Source organism: Pan troglodytes, chromosome 8 (assembly GCF_028858775.2).
Source record: "Pan troglodytes isolate AG18354 chromosome 8, NHGRI_mPanTro3-v2.0_pri, whole genome shotgun sequence".
Lineage (NCBI taxonomy): Eukaryota > Metazoa > Chordata > Mammalia > Primates > Hominidae > Pan > Pan troglodytes.
Genome location: NC_072406.2, coordinates 126,642,767 through 126,663,145, shown reverse-complemented (window position 1 = coordinate 126,663,145; position 20,379 = coordinate 126,642,767). Strand labels below are relative to the sequence as shown.

The window sequence follows — 20,379 nt, the reverse complement described above, 5'->3', positions numbered from 1 at the left end:
TAGATAGAGGTTGAATCTATTCTTGACAAGTGTTTGGAAAAAAAAGCAAATGTCAAACTGAAAACAGAAGCCTGGAGGGTAAAGGAAAAGGTTTTGTCCCATGTGTTTTTCCCTTAGTCTTGGGCTGTTTTACCAGCAGACTAACGAAGGGTGGGCTTGACTTTCTCTTGGCCTCTCAAGCTGTCTTATGCAATTCCTATGCCCCCAGGGGCTACCTGTGTGCATGGAGCACTGCACTGGTTCACTCAGGACAAAGGCGCTCGGCCCTCGGCCCACACTGCAGAGTGGTACTTCCCTGAGCAGGCACCTGCCAGGCTGCACGGGAGCATTCTTTTGTTCTCCTCCCTGAAAGGAAAGTTGTCTTATGTGCATTCTGACCACAGAGGGAGAGGGCGGGGCTCTGAGTCCCACGATTTCCCTTTCCTCACATCACCGCACCCAGAAATCAGTTGGCCTGGGTTCATCTGGTCTTTCCGGGCAGGCTGGTGGCACCTGTCCTTGTGTCTCGTGGTATTTACTGTGCCACCTGTGCTCTCTGGGAACGTGCAGTGATGTCTGTGACAGCCTGTACACCCACCACATAAGAAAGAGCCTCAGACAGAGCCGAGGGAAGTCCTCTAGACCCTGGAATGCCTGTCCATTTTGCCCTACGAGGCCACCCTCCCCTGTCTTTATATGTTAACTTGGAAAGGGTGGACAGCAGGACAGGATTTAGACTCGCTTTTAGACCCCTCCTGCTGAACTCCTGGGGTGAAGGAAATGGAATCACAATGGGATTCAGCCAAATCCTTTTCCTTGGCTGTCAGAGGAATTAAAAACTGGTGGCTCTGTTTTGTTTTGCTTTTGGACTGATTAAAAAAACTGCTTTTTCACAAAGCTGAGGGGCAAATGTTTATGATGTTTCTGAGGTGAATTCACATTATAAATTGGAGGCCTTTGTCCCCTTCCTTCTTTTTGGCATAGGTATTTTAAGTATGTTATGTGGCAGTAATCATAAGCAGTGAGTAGGTCTTGTTCTGGGCTAAGCTATTCTCTAGTGAGCAAAACATAGGTTATCCTAGGATGCTTGCATGACATCTAATCTTTTTGTCACCATCAGAGATGTAATTTGCAAAAGAGAAGCTGACATGTCAATTCCCCTTTTCTTGTTCTGTGTATATCATACACTTGCAAGGAACAAATAATAACCCGTGTCCATGCTGAAGGCTAATTGCATTCTTCTCATTCTCACTGTGCTCAGAGGAATTCACGCTTTCATCCAATTAATTAATTGTAGACCCAAATATTTTTGAGGATCATGTTATCTGATCCTCAAGTTATCTGAGTATATTCGTTGAGATGGTCTATGTCCCAGTGGACAGTAAGCCACCACTGTATCCTGACCTTGTATAATATTTTTAACATCTGCAAGTGATCTCATAAACATTTAATTCTCACCACAGGCCTGCAAGCTGGTCAGGGCAGTTAGTTACTAGTCACCTTCATTTACAGATGAGGCTACTGAGTGCCCGAGACTCTGGAGCTAATTGGTGTGACAGAACCATGATTAGAAAATAGATCTCTTAGGTTGGTGAATGGATACAAACATGCAGTTAGAACAAAGAAGTTCAATGTTCAGTAGCAGACTAGGGTGACTACAGTTAACCAGCAATATACTGTATATTTCAAAGTAGCTGGGAGACAGAGATGATAAATACTGAAGGTGATAAATACTCCAGATACCCTGACTTGAGCATTATACATTATATGCATGTAAAAAAATACTCATATGAACCCCATAAATATGTAAAATATTATGTATCAATAAAAGAAAAAATAAGGAAAATAGGTCTCTTTAAATTCTCAGAAGATAGGGACATACACACATAGAGACAGAGAGAGAGAGTGAGTGAGCCTGAACTTTATTATCTACCTGACAATAATCATTACAGAAAACAAATAATTTGCCCCTTGATATAACTTGCTGAAGGACCAAAAGTTACCATTCCTGGTGGATGGCAAAGGCCTGTCTCAGTGTCCCTTTTATACCTATTCTCAGGACAATAAACATGTACTGCTTGGTTGGTTTACTTTTTACCAGTGTAAAATGTCACTGAAAATCAGTGACTTTGCTCATAGAGTCTGCTGTGTTTCTGTGCCTCATAGTCTGGCCTCCTTGAATCATCTGTAGCCTCCACCAGGCCACCGGGCTCTGCCCTTAGAGAATGTTGTGGATGGATGATGCTGTCTCAAGTTTGAGAGCATATTTTCTTCATGAAGCTCTGGTTTCGGACTCTGCAGCTCAATGGACAGTCAGGAAGGCCCTGTGAAACAGGGTCAGTACTGAGACACTGGTCACCTTGTGTATTGTCAGACCATCACTTGACAATAAACTGGAGAAATTGCTTCATTTTAAATATGAATTAAGCAAAAGGTGGTATATCTAGAAAATGGAATATTATTCAGCCATAAAAAGGAACAAAGTTCTGATATATACTACAACTTCGAGGTACCTTGAAAACATTATGTGAACAAAAAGTCAGGGCCAGGTGCGGTGGCTCACGCCTGTAATCCCAGCACTTTGGGAGGCCAAGGTGGGCAGATCACCTGAGGTCGGGAGTTCGAGACCAGCCTGGCCAGCATGGTGAAACCCCGTCTCTACTAAAAATACAAAAATAAGCTGGGCGTGGTGGCAGTTACCTGTAATCCCAGCTACTCAGGAAGCTGAGGCATGAGAATCACTTGAACCCAGGAGGCGGAGGTTGCAGTGAGCTGAGATCATGCCATTGCACTCCAGCCTGGGCGACAGAGTGAGACTCCATCTCAAAAAAAAAAAAAAAAAAAAAAAAAAAGAAAGAAAGAAAGAAAGAAGGAAAAAGTCACAAAAGACCATAATTGTCCAATACCATTTGTATGAAATGTGTGGAATAGGCAAATCCACAGAGACAGGCAGTAAGTTAGAGAATGCCAGGGGCTGGGGGAAGGGGGAAATAACAAATGACTGCTAATGGGTATGGGGTTTCTTTTTGGAGTAATGAAATGTTCTAGAATTAGACAGTGGTGACGGCTGCACAACTCAATAAGTATAGTCATCCCTCAGTATATGCAGGGGATTGGTTCCAGGACCACCATCCCCCTGGTAAATCTGTCAGACTTAAGTCCCAAAGTCAGTCCTGAGGAACTGACTTATATGAAAAGTCAACCCTCTGTGTACAGAGGTTTTGCATCCCTTGAATGCTGTATTTTTTCAATCCACGTTTGGTTAAAAGAAAGGGAACCATGTGGTTCAAACCCATGCTGTTCAAGGGTCAACTGTATACTAAAAATTACTGAATTATATACTTTAAAAGGGTGAATTGTATGGTATGTGATTTATCTCTCAATTTCACATACACACATCTACCTATCTAGCTAGCTATGCAAGAATGGCCATTCAAGTCAATAAACGTCTTAATGCAAGATTCTATGCTAGGCTTGGCCAGGCACGGTGGCTCATGCCTGTAATCTCAGCACTTTGGGAGGCCGAGGTGGGAGATCACCTGAGGTCAGGAGTTCAAGACAAGCCTGGCCAACGTGGCGAAACCCCATCTCTACTAAAAATACAAAAATTAGCCGGGCATGGTGACGTAAGTCTGTAATCCCAGCTACTCAGGAGGCTGAGGCAGGAGGATCGCTTGAACCCAGGAGGCAGAGGCTGCGGTGAGCCAAGATCATGCAACTGCACTCCAGCCTGGGCAACAGAGCAAGACAACATCTCAGGGAGAAAAAAAAAAAAGATTCTATTCTAGGCTCTTTCCCTCTGTGGGAGCCTAAATTTTGTTTTCTTGTGTGGCAAGAGGTTACACTGCACAGGACATGGCCTTGATTGTAGAGTGTAGCTTAGTGAATGTAAAACCTCTCCAGTGCTGGGAAAGTCGACTCAAGTTGAAATCCAATGTATGGTTTGTGATGAGTTGGTTTTGCAACACTTTACTGGAGAAGAACAACCTGGTGCTAATATTTTGTCCCCTTCATGGCTATCAGGTTGGGAATTGACCCAGTAGGGCAGAGCACATTGATTGAATGAATGATTTGAGGAAAATCTATCTGATTCACCCGAAGCTGGCCACTTTCTCTTACTTTCACAACAGGAGGAAATGTGTTGTGCCAGGGCACCAGCAGACTGCATTCCCATGCAGTAAAGATTTAATATTTATGGAAAAATCACCCCATTTCCTGTCAGCACAAATGGAAGGGCTTTCTTATCTGGAAATAACAGTTTGAAAAGAATTTCTATTTATCTTGAGTTAAAAGGATGTTTTGTTTTTTTCAGCATTATTTAACTTCAGAGAGTTTAGCTCATGGCTGAAATGTGTGAGCAGGGGAGTAACTGACCCGGCAGGTCAAGTGAGACTCTTCCAGGAAGTCAACCAGGATTATTGAGCATGTGCTAGGAGCCCCACATGTGGCGGGGTGGTGGCGGGGGGTGGGTCACAAAAGAAAATGTAAGATTTAGGATTTGTTCTCAGAGAGATAAGGCATGCGTCTTTAAAAGTCATGGAGTATCCAAGCTGAAAACCTCCTGGAGTGTCCCAGGAACCCCCCACCCCCACGCCGCCTCAGGGATCATGAGTGCCCAGGGCCGTTTCAGCTTCTTCAGAGACCCAGGGCATATGGCAGTTGAGAAATGGCTGGGATTCAATAGCAGAGAGACACAGCCTGCCTGGACAAGTTACCACCAAGTGCAGTAAGGGATAGAGTTCCCGGACTGGCCACTATTCTGGGCACCAAAATGATGTCCCCAGAGTAGTCCTTTCTCCTCTCCAGAACCCAGCACATCAGGGCATCAGAAGGACTCCTGCATCTGCTTTCTCAGGGACCCAGAGCAGCACCCTTCCCCTTCCTGCTGTTCCCTCCCAGCTCCCATCCCTGGCTCTGCTTACCTCTTCTTTTACCACTATAGACATAAAAGGGGTGATCATGCCCCTTCTTCTAAATGATTGATTGCAGGGTGCCCCACCTACCCGACAGAGGTGATCTTCAATGAATTCCACGGGAATTTTCATGACCTTCTCTTGGGGGAGCAGAAAAAGAGTTTAATCTTTGGTGGTGTCTCTCAGTGCACAAGGTAATCCAGGGCCAGATGTGGTAGCTCATGCTTGTAATCCCAGCACTTTGGGAGGCCAAGGCAGGAGGATCACTTGAGACCAAGAGTTCAGGACTAGCCTAGGCAACACAGTAAGACCTCACTTCTACTAAAAATTTTAAAAATTAGCTGGATGTGGTGGTGAGGGTCTATAGTCCCAGCTATTTGGGAGGCTGAAGCAGGGGGACTGCTAGAGCCCAGGTGTTTGAAGCTGCAATGCTGCAGCGAGCTATGATCACACACCACTGCACTCCAGCCTGGGGGACAGAGCAAGACTCTGTCTCAAAACAACAACAACAACAAAAACACGATAATTTTGGACCCACCGTATTAAATGGCCAAGTAATGGGCACACACAGTAAATGTCCTGAGTTCAAGAGAGATTTTTGGTGATTACTAAAAAGAAGTCAACTTTGGTTCTTAAAGAATGGGTAGTCAAGGTGAGAAATTTATCTTTGTTTGCTATTGTTACTGAAGGCTTTGTTCACTTTTTGCCAACCTTGTTTCTTTGATTTTAAGCATGTGATTTGATTGTACTGTTTGATTTAATTGCAAGATTATAATAATATGTCCTTTTCTATTCCAAACCAGTAGTCAGCTTATAAATTTTATTTTATTTTTTTTGAGACAGAGTCTCCCTCCATCGCCCAGGCTGGAGTGCAGTGGCACTATCTCAGCTCAGTGCGACCTCCACCTCCCAGGTTCAGGCAATTCTCCTGCTTCAGCCTCCCGAATAGCTGGGATTACAGGCGCGTACCACCACACCTGGCTAATTTTTGTGTTTTTTACTAGAGATGGGATTTCACCATGTTGGTCAGGCTGGTCTTAAACTCCTGACCTCAAATGATCCACCCACCTCAGCCACCCAAAGTGCTGGGATAACAGGCGTGAGCCGCTGCACCTGGCCAGTTTAAAAATTTTTTAAAAATATTTTCTACTACAGGCTAATTTTAGCTTAATCATGAGGGAAACAGAATTTTTGGGGTTCACTTAGACCTAATCTCCATTTGAAAGACTGACCCTACTAATCCACTTGTATCTGCTGACCTAGCTGATGGTGGTGGAGAAACAGACAAGTGGGTCTCTACACCCAAGCCAGCCTGACTCCTGGAATCTGGGTTGTGCCTCTGCTGGGCATTGCAACTACCTCCAGCAATCTTCTCTAGCTTTTGGGTTCATAATAAGTCACACCAAAGATGGCATCTCAAGCTACCTTGGCTCGATTTTGTCCTTGTGATTCCACCCGCTTGGCCTCTCCATGAATGTTTAACTTGGAGGGGTCTATGTTGAAAAATGGTACCATCCGAAAGTCAGCAGAATAATTTCTGTTCTGGGCACAGTATTACCAGGCTAAGGATATGAAATTTTCCCCAGGGCCCAGAAGATGGCATGTGCTTCAGGGAAAATGGGAGCATTTTGTTCCTTTGGATCCAGTGATGCTGCGTTGAGGGGTCTGCCACCATGGACAGGCTGCTTCCTCGTCTGTTTCACACCTGAATGTGCTTGCTTCCTGGACCTCGTGGCTTCCCGCCTTGGGGAGGATATGATGCCAATTCCAGCAGATGGACTTGCTTGTAGTTTGCCAGCTAGTCAGGTGGAGGGAGTTAGGGCTGGTGCCCATCCAGCCCAGTGGAAATGAACTGGTACAGAAATTCCTCCCGAAAAGGGAAACTTTGGAGTGGCCTTGCAAATGAAAACTCTTCATGAACTATGTTAATGGCTCCATAGCAAAACACAAAGCTGCAGGCACCTTGGAAACAGGGATAGAGTTTGGAATTTTGGAGCTTGATGTGGCCTGGATAGGTAAGGTGGAAGGGAGAGAACAGTGATTAGCAGAAAGAACTGATACAGGCCAGGTGCCGTGGCTCATGCTTGTAATCCCAGTACTTTGTGAGGCCAAAGTGAGCAGATCACTTGAGGCCAGGAGTTCGAGATGAGCCTGGCCAACATCATGAAACCCCGTATCTACTAAAAATACAAAAATTAGCCAGGCATGATGGTATGCACCTGTAATCCTAGCTACTCAGGAGGCTGAGACACGAGAATTGCTGGAACCCAGGAGGTGGAGGTTGCAGTGAGCTGAGATGGCACCACTGCATAGACACACCAGGACTTGATCCCAGAAGCCACACTTAAAGCTAAGTAATCTGGTGGGGGGCGGTGGCTCACGCCTGTAATCCCAGCACTTTGGGAGGCCGAGGCAGGCAGATCACAAGGTCAGGAGATCGAGACCATCCTGGCCAACATGGTGAAACCCCGTCTCTACTAAAAATACAAAAATTAGCTGGGCATGGTGGCATGTGCCTGTAATCCCAGCTACTCGGGAGGCTGAGGCAAGAGAATCACTTGAACCAGGGAGTTGGAGGTTGCAGTGAGCTGAGATCGCATCACTGCACTCCAGCCTGGGCAACAGAGCAAGACTCTGTCTAAAACAAAACAAAACAAAACAAAACAAAACAGAAGCTGAGTAATTCTCAGCAAGTTGCTTACATGTTGAGTCCCGGCACCTGAAGCTGGGATAGGTCTTGACCCTTCTCATCTGAAAATTCACAAATTTGGAAATTTGCTCAGTAAATCTGAAGATGTCCCATCCTCTTATTATTACGATGTGGGCAATGATACTTACCTTGTACAGGCTTCAAACAGATAGTAAGAGTCATCTGAGACAGTGCCTCACATACCGGGCCTCAAGAAATATTTTTTCCATTTTCTTCATGTATAAAACACAGATTTTGTAAAAGCCCAATATTTGGAATGAACTTACAGCTTCCTATTTGAATGAAGGAGTCAGGCTCACCCATCTCTGTTTACTCTCTGATGTAGTTATATGGGATTATTTCAGATACACAAGTTAACAGTCATGTTGATGCTTGGGTTTGAAAATTTCTTAAATTGCTTAACTTTAGACATTCACACACATTTATGCCCATAAATTCAATCTACCATTGTTTCATGGTGTATTTTTAATTACTTTTTTACCAGGCATCTGATAACTGCTCAATAAAGGTGTGTGGATAAATGATTATTTTTCCCATGGTGAATTTTTGCCATGTCCTTTAACCAAAAATGTTAAAGACTTCACATACTCTTTAGGCCTAAACTTCTCATCCCTTTACTAAATACCTATTTCTGGCTGGGTGTGGTGGCTCACGCCTATAATCCCAGCACTTTGGGAGGCTGAGGTGGGCATATCACCTAAGTTCAGAAGTTCGAGAGCAGCCTGGCCAATAAGGCAAAACCCCGTCTCTACCAAAAATACAAAAGTTAGCCGGCTATGGTGGCGGATGCCTGTAATCCCAGCTACTTGGGAGGCTGAGGCACGAGAATTGCTTGAACCCAGGAGGTGAAGGTTGCAGTGAGCCGAGATCGCCCCACTGCACTCCAGCCTAGATGACAGAGTGAGACTGTTTCTCAAAATAAATAAATAAATAAATAAATAAATAAATATTTATTTCACTCACATATGAAATAAAGGCCCAAGTGATTTTTTTCTGTTAATGTTTCTTTTATTGCACCTAGCTGGATATAATCTGTTTAAGTATAAACTCCTGGAGGATTTGTGCTGTCTGTTTAACTGCTCTGTATACTACCCAGCACATTTACCCAGACTGGGCCTTCATCAGTATTTAGTATGACGGTGAAGAGGTCTCTTAACTTCTATGGACTGCCAAAGTGTGGCTTTTATATCAGCTCCTTGAACCTGAGCCTTAGCACTGAGTCCCTTTGGAACAGATTTTAGCCAACAACACCTGTGATTAGTAGCAGCTTTGTTGAGGCTTTATTACATACCAGAAAATTCACCCATGTTAAGTGTATGATTCAATGACCTTTAGTAAATTTACAGAGTTGTGCAACCATCATCACAATCCTACTTTAGAACATTTCCATCACTTCAAACACATCCCTCTGCCCACCCTTTGATTATTTTTTAAAATATTATTATTTTTTGAGATGGGGTTTCACTCTTGTCATCCAGGATGGAGTGCAATGGCGCGATCTCAGCTCACTGCAACCTCTGCCTCCCGGGTTCAAGGGATTCTCCTGCCTCAGCCTCCCAAGTAGCTGGGATTACAGGTGCATGCAACCATGCCTGGCTAATTTTTGTATTTTTAGTAGAGACAGGGTTTCACCATATTGGCAAGGCTGGTCTTGAACTCCTGACCTCAGGTGATCCACCCGCCTCAGCCTCCCAAAGTGCTGGGAATACAGGTGTGAGCCACCACGCCCAGCCCACCTTCGGATTATTTCCTCTTCAGGTTCTTTCCCCAAATCGTGTGCATGCATGTGCACAGGAGGCATGCCAATGGGAAAGGTGGCTCAGGTCGCTCACCAAGGGCTGCCCAACTAGGGAGGTGACTTGAACCTCTTGACTCCACATGGCGTTCTTCACTCTTTTCATCTGGAAACTCACGAATTTGGAAATTTGCTCAGTAAATCTGAAGATGACCCATCCTCTTTGACCCCAACCCAGAAGACATAGAGATGCTTAAATAAATAAAATCCAAAAAGAGAAACTGATCATCCAAATATAGGAGAGTAGAAAGAGGATGAAGAGGCCAGGCGCGGTGGCTCACACCTGTAATCCCGGCACTTTGGGAGGTTGAGGCGGGCGATCATGAGGTCAAGAGATCGAGACCATCCTGGCCACCACGGTGAAACCCCATCTCTACTAAAAATACAGAAATTAGCTGGGCATGGTGGCATGTGCCTGTAGTCCCAGCTACTTGGGAGGCTGAGGCAGGAGAATCGCTTGAACCCGGGAGGCAGAGGTTGCAGTGAGCCAGTATCGCACCACTGCACTCCAGCCTTGCGACAGAATGAGACTCTGTCTGAAAAAAAAAAAAAAAAAAAGAGGATGAAGACTCATGGGTAGTGAGCCTAATTCTAACGCTCAAGTTACTTCTTGCCATGTGACTAGAAGCCTGGGTAAGTGTCCCATTTTACCTTTGTAAAGGGGGACACCTTCACTCCTCTGACAGACATTGCATGCTAATGTCTTAAACATGAGGTGAGGTGCAGGGGTTACAGAGGTAAAAGGTACCATCCTTAACCCCAAATGATCTTACCATCTAAGGCTGAGGTTCTAAAACCACTATGCCTAACAATCACCTGTATATCTTGTTTAAAGTATGGATTCCCAGCACAACATGGTGCCTATCATTAACAATACTGTATTGTGCACTTAAAAATTGAAGACAGTACATCTCATGTTGTGTTCTCACCACAATAAAAATGAAGTTATTCATGCTTTTAAAGAATAATGAAGTATGGATTCTCAGGCCTCACCCCAGACATTCTGATTCAGGAGGCCTGGGAATCTGCATGTGAACATGCACCCCTGCCCTGGGTGATTCTGGTACAGGGAAATCCACAGATGCCACTTTGAGGATCTGGCCCTATAAGGGTGTGGTGAGGACACATTGATGGAGGTTTCTGACTCCTCAGAAGAAAAATGCACTAGAAATTTAGTGAGACCCCTGTCATTATTATAATGTATAAGCCAATAGTCTCCTCTTCATTTTAGAAGCACGGCTTTGTTGCTAAAACCTTACATTTTCTCAGCACTGTTTGGGACTTCTTCCAAACCAGCTTAGAGAGATTCCACATGTCTATATAAAAGGGTCTTTTCATTTCCTGATCTTTGTGGGCAAATAATCTCCCTAAAAAATTTCCTAAATCATCCTAGTCTTGTTAAATATGACAAATGTGGCAGGGCAGGGTGGCTCACACCTATAATCGCAGCACTTTGGGAGGCTGAGGCAGGAGGATCACTTGAGGTGAGGAATTCGAGACCAGCCTGGGCAACATAGCGAGATCCTGTCTCCACAAAAAATTTAAAAATTGCCGGGCGCAGTGGCTCACGCCTGTAATCCCAGCACTTTGGGAGGCTGAGGCGGGCGGATCACAAGGTCAAGAGATCAAGACCATCCTGGCCAATGTGGTGAAACCCCATCTCTACTAAAAATACAAAAATTAGCTGGGTGTGGTGGTGCATACCTGTAGTCCCAGCTACTCGGGAGGCTGAGGCAGGAGAATTGCTTGAAACTGGGAGGCGGAGGTTGCAGTGAGCCGAGATCACGCCACTACACTCTAGCGTGGGCAACAGAGCGAGACTCCGTCTCAAAAAAAAAAAAAAAAAAATTAAAAATTAAAAATTAGCCAGGCATGGTGGCTCACACCTGTAATCCCAGCTACTCAGGAGGCTGAGGTGGGACAATCGCTTGGACCCAGGAGTTGGAGGTTGCAGTGAGCTGATTGCGCTATGATCATGCCACTGCACTCTAGCATGGGTGACAGAGATCCCGTCTCAAAAAAAAAAAAAAAAAAAAAAAAGACAAGAATTGTTACAGAAATCTTTCCATCAGCCTAAGAAAGAGTACATTAAAGGGGCTGTGCCATCACTGGAGAAACTTCCAGTTCCTCCTCTCTGTTCACATGCATAGACAGCCTGCAGCTTCCCCTCAGTCATTGGCTCACCTGAGATTTCTGCAGGGATGGTTTCGTTGAAAATGACGCTGTGTGTATAAAATGCCTGCAACATAGCCAGTAGCTAGCCAGTAATTTTCTGCTACAATTAAAAACACACAATACAAAATGTACCAAAAATATGAATCAAGAAAGCTTGATAAGAGGTTTTTCAATCATATTTGTCTCAGACAGTACTGCAGAATAATATGGAAATTCTGAAGTAACAAAGGGGAATAAAAAGTTGAACTCAGTTTTGTTATACTTTTGCATAAGGGGTTCCTTACATGTACCTCAAAAGCAGGGACTTGCGAGGAGGCTGCAGGCTATGTGATGGCTGTGCTCAGCTAGGCACCTTTCCATCATCTCAAATCCGAGAAAGAAACTCAAAAAGCCTAAGAATCTCGTTTCAGTACAAGCTTATGCCTCAGGGACAATCACTGTCGGTTTCACATGCAGACAATAGTGAGTGAATGCAAAGAAATGGTACTTTCCTACCTGCATTTAAAAAAAGAAAGAAAGTAAATCTACTCCCCCTCCTTTTTTGGGAACATGGACTGGCCCATTGTGGTTGCTGGTGTGTTGAACTAGTAAGTAAAGCGAGGAGAGGAGGCGTGAGAGAGCGTGCCTGCCCGCCGGACACGGGGCTGGTTTCCGGAGTGCGTCTCTAGAGGGATGCACGTTGCCTTAGCCGAGCTTCAGAGAGAAGCCTGATATATAACCCAGGCGGGTGGGAGCCTCAGTCTGTCGGGCTGAGGTCTGGCATCTACAAAGCCTCTTGGCCGTGTTCTGAACTTGAAGCCTGGAGGAGTTCTCTGCTCAGCACAGCCAAGGAACAGAATTAGAAGAAAAGGAACCCTGGCCTGAGGTAAAGCGGACATTGCACAAGGTGACCTATGTCCTTTGCTTTGCGTGGCAGATGTGAGATTTCTGGCTTCCTTCGTGAGGTCGGAGGCCGCTCGGATCCTCCAAATGTGGTGGCTGGATGCTGGCGACAGAAGTCACTTTTATTGCCCTGACATACATTTATGTAAACTTTTTGTTTTCCTGATGATACAAAAGAAACGACAGGAGCTTTTGTTCATCGATACAGAACTAGACTGAAGGGCAGGAAAGGCTGGTTATTCATTTCACTGAGAAGTGTAGTGCGTTGACCTTTTAAACAAGGCTTATGTTTTTTTAGGCTGCTACCCGCAAGATTGAAAGGAGACTATGGTTTTCAGACTTTGGGGTTGTTTTGTTTTGTCTGTGCTTTGTAGAGCTCTGTGAAATTTACATTTGAGTCCTGTTTGGGGGATTTGGTGGTGGAAGTGGCACGTGGGAATGAGTAAATTTAGCTATTACTGTAAATTATGAGATTTTTTTTTCTTTAAGAAATACCCAATAAATGAAAATAAGGAAACAAAATGTTTAGATGTTATTCATGTTTTATTGCAGCTCTAGGTTGAAAGAGCTTGATAACTGCCTCTCTTTCCACCTTTGATATGCAGTAAAAGAAATCTAGAGATTCTGGCCTTTATATTGAAAATAGTTTTCCTAAAAACCCAGTTATTAATCGAATCATGCTGTAAAGACTTTTTTTTTGGGAAAAGTGTTTTAAAATGTGCTATACTAGCATGAAAGAAGAAATGGGACCAGAAAGTTATTTCATCTGTGAAAAAAATAGATTTATGATGTTGGAAAAGAAAAAAAGAAAACGTGAGTTTGGCCATAACCCAGCAGGAGTGTGGTCGCTATAGCAGCTTCATTTGTCACTTAGCTGAGATTGGAGACTTAAAAGAAAACTGAGCCTGTTTTTCTCTGAGACAGCCTCATAAGGAATGTTAAGAGGATGTGAAGTTATTTAGATTACCAAAACAGGTTCTGACAAGTAAGTGAAAATAACTCATTAAAATATAATTGTTGCCATTCTATAAATGGATCAAAAGGCTTGTTGAGTCACTGCATACTTATAGAATAGGTGAATTTGCCACGGCTCATTGGTATAAATTACTTTTGAGAAGGCTTTTTAAGACTAAGCATGAGGCCTTGCCAAGCATCCCTTATAACACTTAGAATGAATGTTTTGACCAATGTTTTCAAGGGGGTTGCCTAAGCATTTTCATGTGTCAGTGAGTCTAATCTTCGCATCAGTGGCTTATCCAGTAAGCTCAGGGAATATTATATCCTGACAACAGAAGCCTGCAGATTTTTCTCTTCAATAAACAATAGCTCACCTAAAAGGACAGAAAGTGAACTACTCAGTTCTTGCAACCTGACTTTCTGGAGGGATGGTCATGATTTTGGCTCCTGTAGACCAGGGTTTCTCAACCTCAGCATTATTGACATTTTGGATGGGATTATAGTTTGTTGCAGGGGACTGTCTGTGGGATGTCTAGTAGCATCCTTGATCTCTACACACCAGGCGACAGTAGCACTCCCTCCCCAGCTGTGAGAACCAGAGATATCTTCAGACACTGTTAAATATTCCCTGTGGGCAAAACGCCCCTGGTTGGGAATCACTGCTAGAGGGAAACCTATCTTGGGGCCTACTGCTGCCAATGAGGGGGAAGGGGCTATGAGAGGAGGCTGGAGTCCCAGGGAGGTCTGGCGGGGTCCAAGGAACAGTGGCAGGACAGGTGTTTTTGCCTGACCATTTGGTTTTTATTTTGTTTGGGTTTTGTTTGAAATCACATCTTGGGAATGGGGTATCAGATTCAAGGACTTGGTGCGGATATACATTCTTCTATCCCCCTTTTCCTTCTGTGCCCTTGTGGGACTTATTTTATACAGTGCTATGATTGGTATAGTAGTCAAACTTCTTTCAATTGAATTCTAAAGTGCATTCTGGGGATATACTATTTTGTGTTTTTTTAAAAAGAAGTTTATATAGTGATCCATTTTATAAAGTAAATAGTTACCCATACTTTTCCCTTCTGTAAATATAGGGTTTTTTGTTGTTGTTGTTGTTGTTGTTGTTTGTTTGTTTGTAATGTGGGTTTTTAGTAAATCTGGCCATGCCTGTTAGTTTTTTTTCTTCTAGAATCTACAAGTGAATGCTTTCATTTCTTTTTTCTTTTCGCCGTCTGTACCAGTGGGTCTCAAACTGTTTTGATTTTTTTAGGAATTGGGCCTTGTTTTGTGAGTGCGATTGAAGAATCACAGCTTTTTTCCAATTTACAGATAACGATGAAGTCAATGGCTGGGATTTTTTCCGTTTAAAATTTTTCTTACACCTTTAGCATTAATGCTACTGCTTGTTTGCTCTCAAAGGTTTACAGATTACAAAATGCATGAAGCTGCGTGTGCCGCTTTTTCTTGGTGTTTCTCCAAGAATATAGTACATTGCACTGAGCACCGTGACTTCCAGGAGCTACCACCACCACCGTAACCAGATGAGATGTACCACTGCATAGTGCTTAGCGGTGCTTAGCATTGGCTGAACAGATAGGGAAACACCTTGACTTATTGAAGTCTATTCTTGGTGACAGATCTGGACTGGCCCATAATGTTATCAGAGAGCTGTGGTTTCTGCTTTTGATTGCAAAGCAAATCTTGCATTTATCTCCACCTGGAGGTACCAATGTGACACACACCATGTGCTCTCTAAGTAACAGTTCTTCGTAATTAAAATTCACCCTCTCCCCCCATTCAGTAGACCAAAGATCCCTGAGTGCAGCAAATGTGAGCATTTTAGGTCTATTTGCCCCCAGGATATAGCACAGTGCCTGCTCATACTATTTGCTCAGTCATTGATGAACAGACAAATGAATGTCAATGATTTCTATGGAAAGACCACCCAGGAGCTTGGTCAGCAAGCTCACATGTCTGCAGCCTGTGTCCATATTTCTGTAATTTTTTTAAGAGGACAAATCCAGTCACCATCTAAGCAGGTTTTAATGTCTGAGGGGCTACCAGAAAACTCTTTGAAGGATGCAGGAAGAGTGGGTTTGTGGGTTGTAGAATTTGGGCCTTCATAAGGCCCAGAAATTAAATTTCTGCTCTTATTATAAACCCCACAGGTTAATGCTGCTTCATGGTTTCAATAAGATAAAGAGCACACTAACCATAGGGTCTGACCCAAAGGCAAGGTATTTACCACCTCTTTAAGAAAACTCGCCAGTTGAAAGAGCTTATGATCAGAGGTGAAAAAACGGCCCTTGTTGATCTATGTGTCCTGTGGGGAGTCAGGTGGTGCTGCCCAGAGAACCTACCTTGTTCTCTGAACCAGGTTATGAGGGCAAGGGGGGTGCAGATGGGGCAGATGTCTTGAAATTGGAAGTTTCCAGACTGTGCAGAATGTAAAGATGCCGTAGTGAGAGACAGAGAAGCCAAAGATCCTCTCAATCTCTTGCTTTGGTTAACAAACCAACCGCAGCTCCATGGGTTTTTTTGTTTTGTTTTGTTTTTTGAGATGGTGTCTTGCTCTGTCACCCAGGCTGGAGTGCAGTGGTGCAATCTTGGCTCACTGCAACCTCCACCTCCTGGGTTCAAGCGATTCTCCTGCCTCACCCTCCGAGTAACTGGGATTACAGGTGTGTGCCACAATGCCCGGCTAGTTTTTTGTGTTTTTAGTAGATATGGGGTTTCACCATGTTGGCTAGGCTGGTCTTGAACTCCTGACCTCAAGTGATCCACCCGCTTCAGCCTCCCAAAGTGCTGGGATTACAGGCGTGAGCCACCGCACCTGGCCCAGCTACATGCTTCTAAGCAGAGCCCTGGGAATGAGCAAGCGTGAGCCTTTCTTGTGCCTTAAGCTGCAGAGGCTTAAGGTGCGGCCTTTGGCGGGAGGGGACCTTCATCAAAGAGGAAACAAACCCTGCTGCTTTATTATTCGCCAAACCTGGAATGTTTTTAGCAAATACGTGTTTGTGTCCTTCTCAGCATTGTTGGTTCACACTGAGGCCATTTGTTGCTCATAAACACTAGATGAAGCAAAAATACTTGTTTACACTTAAGACTGCTTTTATCTTTCCTTACTGCTGAATAGTAATTTTTTACTAGATTGTCTTGGTTCTGTGCAGCTGGTTCCTTATGTCTGTGCTCATATCCGTATACCTTGTCCAAATAAACATACTTGAAAAGATAGAGAATTGTGTTTTGTGAAGTTTAGAACATCCTCTAACAGTTTAAGCTGAGCTTTCTGCTTTGTTTTGGCAACTTGTTTAGGATGCCAAATGTATCTGGTCTGGCAACAGATGAAAGAAGATGTTGGCCCTTATATAACGAAGTTTAGGGAATAAGTGGGGGGTGGGGTGGATTGCCAGGTTTCCTTTGTGTTTTGAAAAGAGTTCTAAAGCATAAGGAAAAAATGTGTTTGACTGGGTTTTTGTTTTGCCTTTAAACCTTGGAATTTTGAAAATCTATTGAAATATCTTCTCCTGGCTTATGCAGCCCTCTGAGATTAAGTTTCTGATTACCTACATCTTCCCTCCTCTTTCATTCCAGCCCTGCTAGCCTTCTTTCTGCCCCTCAAGCACAGACACTGCCCATCTCTGGGCTTTCACTGCTCCCTGAGCCTGGCACATTCTTCCTCCAGATCTTGGCTTCCTTCTCATTATTCAACCTGCCTCTTTTGACTTGGAGAGGTATCCTCTAATCACCTAGCTAAAGTTGCTTCCACCTGCCCAACCCCTAGGCCATCTTCTCTCCCCTCGTTCTGTTTTAGGTTCTTCATGGCACTGTTCCCCGACTACCTGGAATTCTTATCTGCTTGTATCCATGTCTAGTATCTGTCACTCATTGCAAGAATGTATGCTTATGACAGGGACTATCATATCCCCGAAACTAAAACATCATCTGATAGAAGGTTGGTGCCCAATAAGAGGATGAGTGGATGGATAGAAGGATGGATGAATGGGAGGGAAAAGGAGAGGGAAGGAAGGAAAGAAGGAGCGGGGAAAGGAGGGGGGTTGACTACCCAGTAAATTTCTACTCTCTTTTAAGTCCAAGAGCTTCTCTCCAGTGATTCCTCTTTGACTCCCCAAGACAGTAGCCTTGGAGAATTTTCTCCCCACACCCACCTCACTTTGTACATTACACTAACCATCTTATCCAGTTACAGTCACCTGTTTGCTAAGCTCTGCATACTAAGCTCTTGAGGACAGGAATGTGTAATAAAGGTGGTTATGGTTGTAATTATTGTTTGTTCTTATTGCCTTAGCACTTTATAAGCATACTTCATCAAAGTCCTTTCATCAACTCTATGGCTTGAGTATGACTCTCATCTTTGTTTTGCAAGTAAGTAAACTGAGGCCCAGAGCAGTTGCCGAAAGGCGTACAGATGATTACTGCAGGGCCAGGAATTGAATACAGATTTCTTCTTGGTAGCGCAGATTATACAGCCTTTCTTTCCTCCTCATCAGGTGTCCAGTGCCTGACCCACAGGTTCATCACAGGCTTTTGCCAAATGAATGAAACCTAAGACCTCACCTCCTCCCTTCTCATCCCTATTATTTGAGCTTATACATATTATTTATACTATTTATAAACATAAACATGAGCCTATCGGTTCATAATCCAGTGACATCTCTAAGGATAACTAGCTGCTGTATCTTAAGTCACTTATTTTTATTGTTTTTTTAGAAACAGGGTCTCACTCTATTGTCCAGACTGGAGCACAGTGGCACAGTCATAACTTACTGCAGCCTCAAACTCCTGGGCTCCAGAGATTCCCTGCCTCAGTCTCCTGAGTCCCGGGACTACAGGTGCATGCCATCATGCCCAGCTAATTTTTTTTTATTATTATTTTTTAGAGACAGGGTCTCACTATGTTGCCCAGGCTGCTCTCTTAACTCCTGGCCTCAAGTGGTCCTCCTGCCTTGGCCTCCTGAAGTGCTGGGATTACAGGCATGAAGCACCACACCCAGCCTACGTCATTTTTCTTTCTTTCTTTTTTTTCTTTTTTTAACTGATAGGACGTCATTGATTGCTTAAACCCTCTCATTCTTCTTATGTAAACAAATCTATTAGTCAAAAGTTAAGCAGCTGCTGAGTCACATGGCACTTTAATCCAGGGTTACAATTGGCAGCCCTGGGAATGAGTTCTCCTTTTTTTAGCTCCCACGATGGCACTGATTTCCCCTAGAATATGAAATTTACACCAAGGAAACCACCATGACAACTGTAGGTAGCAATTTCAAGCAGAAAAGACTAGGAAAATGCCTAAGAATTTTAAACCTGACAGAGTTCTTCTACATTTTTAATATAACCAAGTGCTGCTCATCACCTGCCTTGACACCGGTGTTTGTGAGTTTGATTGGCCCCAGGATGTTCCACTGCAGAACAGAAGGCCAAGATCAGAAGCCCTTGTCGACATATAAATGTAATGCTATAAGCTGGCTTGGAGCTGTGACTCCATGGAGCCAATTGTAAAATGATTAAGACTTCTGTCTATAGAGAGTTGAGGTGGAGACTGTTTACTATGGCCCTGCCCAGAGGCTTCAGCAGCTGAGGGTGTACCCTCTGCAGTGGGAGTCTTCAGGCATGAGCCTGAAGCCTGTGCTGGCCTCTAGGGATGGAGTCCCTTGTTGTCTTACAGCTTGAATTTTCCAGCACAGGACAACTCCAGATGACAGCTCCAACAGGGCAGAGGCTGCAGCCTTGCCAGACTGGTCCGTCAAAGCTTTCCTTGGCACATAATCCAGTTTCACCCAGGTTTGGGGGTAACCCAGCTGGTTCCTTTTTTCCTGGGTTGGCGGTGAGCTAAGCAGGGAGGTAGTACCCACAGGTTATTTATGGATGTCAAAAACTCAAAAGGCCCTCAGCACTGGGGGTAGGACCAGTGAGAAGTGCTCAGCCATGGCATGTATGAGGGATCTGTGGGCGAACCCTGATGTGTCATTTGGCTCCTCTATCCATCACAAAGAGCAGGGACCCCTGAACCCTTTAACCATCCCTGAGCAAGATCGGAGGGATTTTTGCCCTTTTAATACAACTTCTTAAATGGCCTGATGGCCTTGGATGTACTCACTAATAAATATGTCTTGTGGTTTGCAATTTAACTGTCTGTGTGATGAGGATATTGGAAAGGAGTTTCTGACTGATTCATTGTTCACACTTGCCTCTCCCAGCCGAGGGATGATTGGGGCCTTGCCTAATCTGCACTCACTCACACCCAACATGTGCTGGGCGGGGAAAAAGGCTGCAACCTGGCCGGCTGGTTCCCGGACCTGGCCTTGCACCAACCAGGAAGATCTCTTCTCTACCTCCTTTTCTGTGTTCAAGGTGATACCTGCTTAGGACTCCCAGAAATATCATTAGCAGGAAAGTTCCACAGATTTAATCTAGTCTAACCCTCTGAGAGTTGAGGACACTGAGACCCAGAAAACCTGAGTGATTTTCCTAGGAACACACAGCCCATTGGTTAGTAAGGCAAAAGTAGACCTCAGAGCAGCTCAGTGCTTCTCTATCCCCTCTGCACCTCCCCCAGGCTGCCTCTTGAACTACTTCTGTGCTTGCTGTACAAACCAAAGCTATCTTTCAAAGTCTTTTGGAATATTAAAGCCATTACAGGGAGGCAAGGTGTATGGGGATTGAGTAGATATTCAAAAGATTTTTGCTCAAACCTTTATTTCACTTTGTTTTTAAACAACTTCCCTTTCCCATGCCTATGGAGCTTTTCTTGTCTCATCCTAAAAACTCCCAAGTTCCCACCTGCTTCTAGGAAGATTGTTGATGATTGTCCAGGCATCCCCTGCCACTGTCTGAGCAGACAACTTCTAAAAGTTTTTTTTTTTTTAAGTAATGTGAGCTCATCGTAAATAAATAAATGAATAACTGAATAAGTACACTTGTTTGTACTTCTCTGAACCACATGTAATGGGCCAGAT

General features: G+C 44.1%; 1 protein-coding gene across 30 annotated transcripts in view; it reads left to right on the top strand.

Annotated features, from left to right (window-relative positions):
* The window catches only part of ABLIM1 (actin binding LIM protein 1), a 336,688-nt gene that overhangs the window by 228,866 nt on the left and 87,443 nt on the right, over positions 1-20,379 (top strand). For 5 of the 30 annotated variants that reach the window (XM_063782150.1, XM_063782144.1, XM_063782142.1 and 2 more), the window contains exon 1: positions 12,184-12,458. The exons of 15 other annotated variants lie outside the window; for them this stretch is intronic. The gene's annotated coding sequence lies outside the window, so the exon portion shown is untranslated. Of the gene's footprint in view, positions 1-12,136; positions 12,459-20,379 lie in introns of those variants that run through there. 10 more of the 30 variants (XM_063782149.1, XM_063782143.1, XM_063782141.1 and 7 more) reach the window with 4 other exon arrangements.